The sequence below is a fragment of the Polypterus senegalus genome, chromosome 11 (genome assembly GCF_016835505.1).
Source record: "Polypterus senegalus isolate Bchr_013 chromosome 11, ASM1683550v1, whole genome shotgun sequence".
Classification (NCBI taxonomy): Eukaryota; Metazoa; Chordata; class Cladistia; order Polypteriformes; family Polypteridae; genus Polypterus; species Polypterus senegalus.
Window position 1 is genome coordinate 57836573 of NC_053164.1, and position 5946 is coordinate 57842518.

A 5946-nucleotide genomic window follows, 5' to 3' on the forward strand; every position below is an offset into this window, starting at 1 on the left:
GTTTCACAACCCATTTGCCAGTCGGTGCCCCGATGCCGGTTTATCCCGTGCAGTCGCTGGCCGGAGCTGGAGCCCGGCCGGGACGCCTTGGAGGACGTGAGGAGGGCTTGTGCCTCCTCCACACCGCGAGGGGGCGTCCGTCCTGGTTCTGTTGGGGACCACGGGTGGAGGGCTTGGAAGCCCAGCCCTGTAGGGCCCGTGGTCACCGCCAGGCGGCGCCCGATGCCGGTGTATCCCGTACGGTCCTCGGCTGGGGCTGGAGCCCAGCCGGGACACCTTGGAGGGCCAGAGGAGGGCGAGTGCCTCCTCCAGACAGAGTGGGGGCGTCCGTCCTGGTTAGGCAGAGGGCCTCGGGTACAGGGCATGGAAGCCCAGCCCTGTAGGGACCCGTGGCCACAGCCAGGCGGCGCCCCTGTGCCTATTTATCCCGGGAGCCCGGCACTTCCGCCAGACCAGGAAGTGCGGGGGGAAGACTTTGTGTGGCGCCCGGAGAGCTGCCAGGAAGGCAGCCGACACTTCCGCCACGCTGGGGCGTGGCTAGAGAGCAGATGCCGGAAACACCTGGGGCTCATCCGGGGGCGTTATATATAGGGGCTGCCTCCCTCCAGTCATTGGTGGAAGTCAGGAGGAAGCAGACTGAACTGGAGAGAGAGGACGGGAGGTGGCCAGGAAGGCACAAGAGACTGTGGGCCTGGACTTGGGGAGATTGGTGCAGAGGCACTGGGGTGTGGGTGTACGTGACTTTGTATATATTGTGTATAATAAACAGTGTGTGGGTGCAAAATATGTCGTCCGTCTGTCTGTGCTGGGGCCAGCGTTCACAATGTGTATATATATATGTGTGTGTGTGTGTGTGTGTGTGTGTGTATATGTAGATATGTATGTATATATATGTTTATATATATATGTGTGTGTGTGTATGTATATATATGTATCTGTGTGTATATATGTGTCTGTATGTATATGTATGTGTGTATATGTAGATATGTATATATATGTGTGTGTGTGTGTGTGTGTATATATATATATATATATATATATATATATATATATATATATATATATATATATATATATATATATATATATATATGCCAGCAACACTCATGACAATGACAAAACAATTACATTGTCAATCATGTTACGTTATTATTAAAATGTTTCCTTTTCTTTTTACTTCTCTGCTGCCAAGCGAGGGTATTTTGCTATATATAGATATAGATATAGATATAGATATAGATATGACAACAACACTCATATCAAAGACAACACAATTACATTAACAATCATGTTACGGTCATTTTAAAATCTTTCCTTTTCTTTTTCATAACTTCTTTAACACACTACTTCTCCGCTGCGAAGCGCGGGTATTCTGCTAGTACCATATATACTTGAGTATAAGTTCTCCCGCGGATACAGTAAGTTGGGACTTGATTTTACTGTATAATTTCTGGTATTTTATAATGTTGGTCATATAAGTAAGTTAAATGCAGACAACTCATGCTATTGGTCCAAGAGATTATGATATGCTAATGCCCACCTGAGAGAGTAACCACTGAGTACACTGCCTTTTCTTTCTATGTGGGAGTGGTAATGCGCTGTATCAGTGTGTGCTCCTAACCTCTCTCTCTTTCTCAATTGTGCCTACGTGATCACATGTTTTTTGTATCTCACACCCTCATTCATACACCTTTATTGTAAGAGCATCCCTTATCTACAATGGAGCATTCGATCAGAAGAAAACATGAAGCTGGTTTTAAATTAAATGTCCTTGAAGTAGCGAAAGAAATTGGTAACTGCACTGCCGCAACAAATGTTGATGCATCTGAGAAATTGATGTAAGACTGGAGAAGGCAAGAAAAAAATTGTGTCGCATTTTTGAATGGGCGTATAAGTCAGGATCTGATTTTATGATGAATTTTTTGGTTTCAAGAACCGAATTATACGTGAGTATATACGGTAATTTAAATGCATAGCTTCTCTCTCTCCCTCTTACTGCCTTTGTTTTTTCAACAACAACAGCAGCCAAAGAGAGCATAACCAACTCCAGAAGCTACTCCGGCCCTCTGTCCTGCTCTCTGCTTACTGTTCAGGAGTCTGGTGCTGCCCAGTTTATCCTCCACTGCTCTCTGCTTACTGTTCAGGAGTCTGGTGCTGCCCAGTTTATCCTCTACTATCTACCTTTCCTCTGATTCGGCTATAACCCTTCTCCATTTCCTTTCTTGGTTTTGTTCTTTGTCTTTTTTTGCTGTACTGAACCAGCTCCCTTTAATTCTCCACCTTGTGCTGCTCTGTATTTGGCCAGCAATTGGTAATTATTTGCCCTGCCAGCATGTACGTGTCCCATGCCGCTCCAAGCAGAACCATTGGATGTTCAGACACTAAAAAGGATTAAATAGCTAAAACTAATTTGCACCTCTTTTTGACTCACAACAGGCTCCCACGCCCCAAAAAAAAATTCATGTTACTAATGTTGCATAATCTGAATGTCAGTTATTCAAATATATGCTCCAAACAGAGCACATAAATCAAAGTCATCCAGACAACCTGGATCTGCAAAATTAGATCTGGACCACCCTGTATAGCACCTGTCTAAATCTATGACCCATGCCAACATACTGTAGATACCACTTTAATGTATTTTTATAATCTGTATTAGACATACTTTTTCACTTGTTCAGTGATCTTCCATATTGCTTCTCTAGTTTGGCTGGCCCTAACTAACAAATCTTAAATGTTATATTTTGTATCCTTGTATAGCAAAGGAATCTAAATTAATTTATTACACTTAACAAATTAAATCAGCAGCATCACCTTAAAAGCTACTACATATAAAAAGAGAAAAGCAATGTACACATTTTCAGTGATGACTCTGACATGGGATTAAGTATTGGTGTACCATCCTGGAAATCCCCATTTACTAGATTACTGAATATAATAATCATAAAGAACAAACTGGCTGTAATTGCCTCTGCCTTTCCTTTGTTTCTTCCATTCGCAGTTTAGGAGTTTAACAGTCTTTCTCCCTGAAAAGGGTCCTTCAGATTGAACACCGTCTATGTTTCTGGGTCTGAATTTATGGTGGTTGGGCCAGAAGGGACAGAGTTTGTGAAACTTGGTGTGTGTTCAAGAATCCATTGAGTTTTGCCCCTCTGAGCTGCAGGTATAAGGGGAGAAGTAGTTAGCAGCAGTGGCCCATCTTGTCCCAGCGTGGAATTTCCCATATTAACAGAGCATTGAAAATGTCCCCTAGGCATATGGAAATATATAAATAAGCCGTCTTGATTACTTGACTGCTCTTCTGATAAGCGCTGTGAATAAACAAGCTGGGTTCACGGTTCTCTTACCTGAACCAACAGTGCCTGGATGTCCATCATCAGGGCTGCTGTGATTGCTGTCAGGTCCACTTGTTCAGTTATTTGAGTGAAATTCTGCTAACTACTCCACTGTGAATAGCCAGAATTAAGAAAGGACTGAGGCACCTATGTAAGTGAACCCCATAAAGTTGAGAGTTGAGGAATCGGAGAGATACACACAATACTTGCATAGACAATTGGTTTAGATGAGAGTCTTAGTAGGACTGACTCCAAGATGGCTTCAGAGCCAGTTTTTAGGAAGATGAGTTGGAAGGGGTGGGTTCAAGAAGTCAGAAGTGACATCATAGGTGGATTGTTTGTCAATCATTTGTACTGCAGAGGGAGAAAGAGCAAAGGCAATAAGTGACAGCACCACTCTTTGGCTTGGATTGTAATTACCAGTAGATGAGCCCCGAGGTTGTCTCTCATGTGTCCATGTATGAAACCGCCTCATGGAAGACTTTTGGTTCTCTGCACACTTTGAATAGAAACTGTCTAATAGGATTTACTGTACATGGAAAGTTCTTGTTGGTCATGATATGAATGAGTTTGAGTTTGTGTTTGTGTCATTTAATTGCCAGGCCTCTCAATTATAGTTTCTGCCTGGTTTCTGGGGTGGGCTCTGTTCTAACAGTAGAACTTGTAGTAGAAAAAAGTGAATTTAGTTGATGGATGGCAACTATACAAATGGCAAATAAATCTTGGACTAAGGAAATTTTAAAAGGAACAAGTAATCATTATTTTTTTGGTAATAAAATTGTAATACTTGTCATATAAAATCAATGTCTGGAAGATTGGTTTAGTCATCATCAATACACCAAAGGTCATGATTTCAGTTATTTATCATGATCCCTTTTTCTTCCATGTAACCTAGGAAATTTCCTGGTTAAATATCAAAGGAATTTACTGAGAGTTACCAGGGTGCCTCATTCCTGATTGATACTGTTAATACTTGAAACTGTCATTACAAGTAAGGAATAGTAATTGTGAAAGGTACAGAAAAAGTCTGCAACCAGTGACTGAAAAGGTTTTTTTCATTATAAAATATTTTAATAAACAACAAAGATTTAGAGTTATGTCTAAGTTAGATTGTTTTAGTAAGAAAATAGATTAAAAGATGGGAAGGAAATTGCAAAAACAGATTAAAGCAAAAGTACAAAAAGACAGACAGTAAGTAAAAAAAAAAATTGTTCAAAACTCAAAAGCATAAACCAAAATGTTTCAGTGGCTGTCACCTATTGTTGCTACCTATTAGCCCAGGTATGCATCTTCTTTTGATTTTTTTACTGTTATGTGTGTTGACTGCATGGGACAGCAGCAGAATTTAATTAGAAGAGGAGTTGTGAGATGAATCGTAACCAAAGCAACAAGTGATATGTTGTAATCTGGATGTGAAAAAAATATAACTATATATGTGACAAAAATCATAGTCAAATAGGGAGGGCAGGAATTTGAAACCAGTAACCACACACATAACCAGAGCTAAAGCAATAATCTGAAATCGCAATCAGAATGCACAGCCAGAATTTGTTAACCAGAAAATTTTTAAAACAACAATGGAAATAAATATCATGGGCTTGGGCTGAATCCAATCAAGGGCAACAAGGAAGTGCACGACGTGACCTTTATACTCTTGATACAGATATTTTACATACTGTACACTTCCTGTTGACCTTGCCTAGCAACGGCAATGCAATTATCCACAAATACTCCTCAAAATGGCGACACTCATAAGAAAAACAAAATGGCATTTTATATTTTGTACAGCCAAAAATCACACAAGGAATACCTGAGGGGAATTGAAAAGGTATTGTTTTTTGGACAGCCCCCTAGCCTTAACTCTCCAAAAAAAATGTAGTAAAACAATGGAAGATATTTTGAGAAGGGCAATTCAGAGATTGACCCCCTTCTAGGTAGGTTGGGTGTGGAACTGATGTCAAGAAATGGGGTATATAGAACACACAAAACAGAACACAAGTAATTGTCTTCATAAAGCTAGATGGCCATTCTATCATTTCCACCTCAGAAATAAAATACTGTGGTACAAGCTACTGTGTTCTTGCATAGCACTAATCACCAGGTGCAAGCACAGTGTCGCAAAACTCTTAAGGCAAAATGCAAGAACAGAGAACTCTGCTTATTATCAGCATTGTTAAAAAGTATCAAATACTAAAACAGATATGACCATGAGATTCCTTGCACTAATCGAAAACGGCTAAAACAAGGTCTAAATAGTTTCATGGAGGTCATGGAGAATTTATAAAAAAAACAAGAAGTTGATCGTGATGTTATCATTGTCCAGTACATATACTTGTCCTCTCTCAACACATCCATAAACTTTCTCTTAGGCCTTCCTCTTTTCCTCTTCCCTGGCAGCTCTGGACAATCAGGTCTAAATGCGATTTCTTTAATATTAGTCGACCAATGGCCAAGTTGAAGGCAGTAAATGTCTTATTTGTTAGATATAATACCCTGTGCTCAGTATTGGTAAAAGTCTTGTCTATTAATTTGAAGTTGTAGTCAGTGGTTGTCTAGTAAAAAGCTTCATGTACCATTTAATATTTCCATGTCAAACAGACCAATTCTCTAC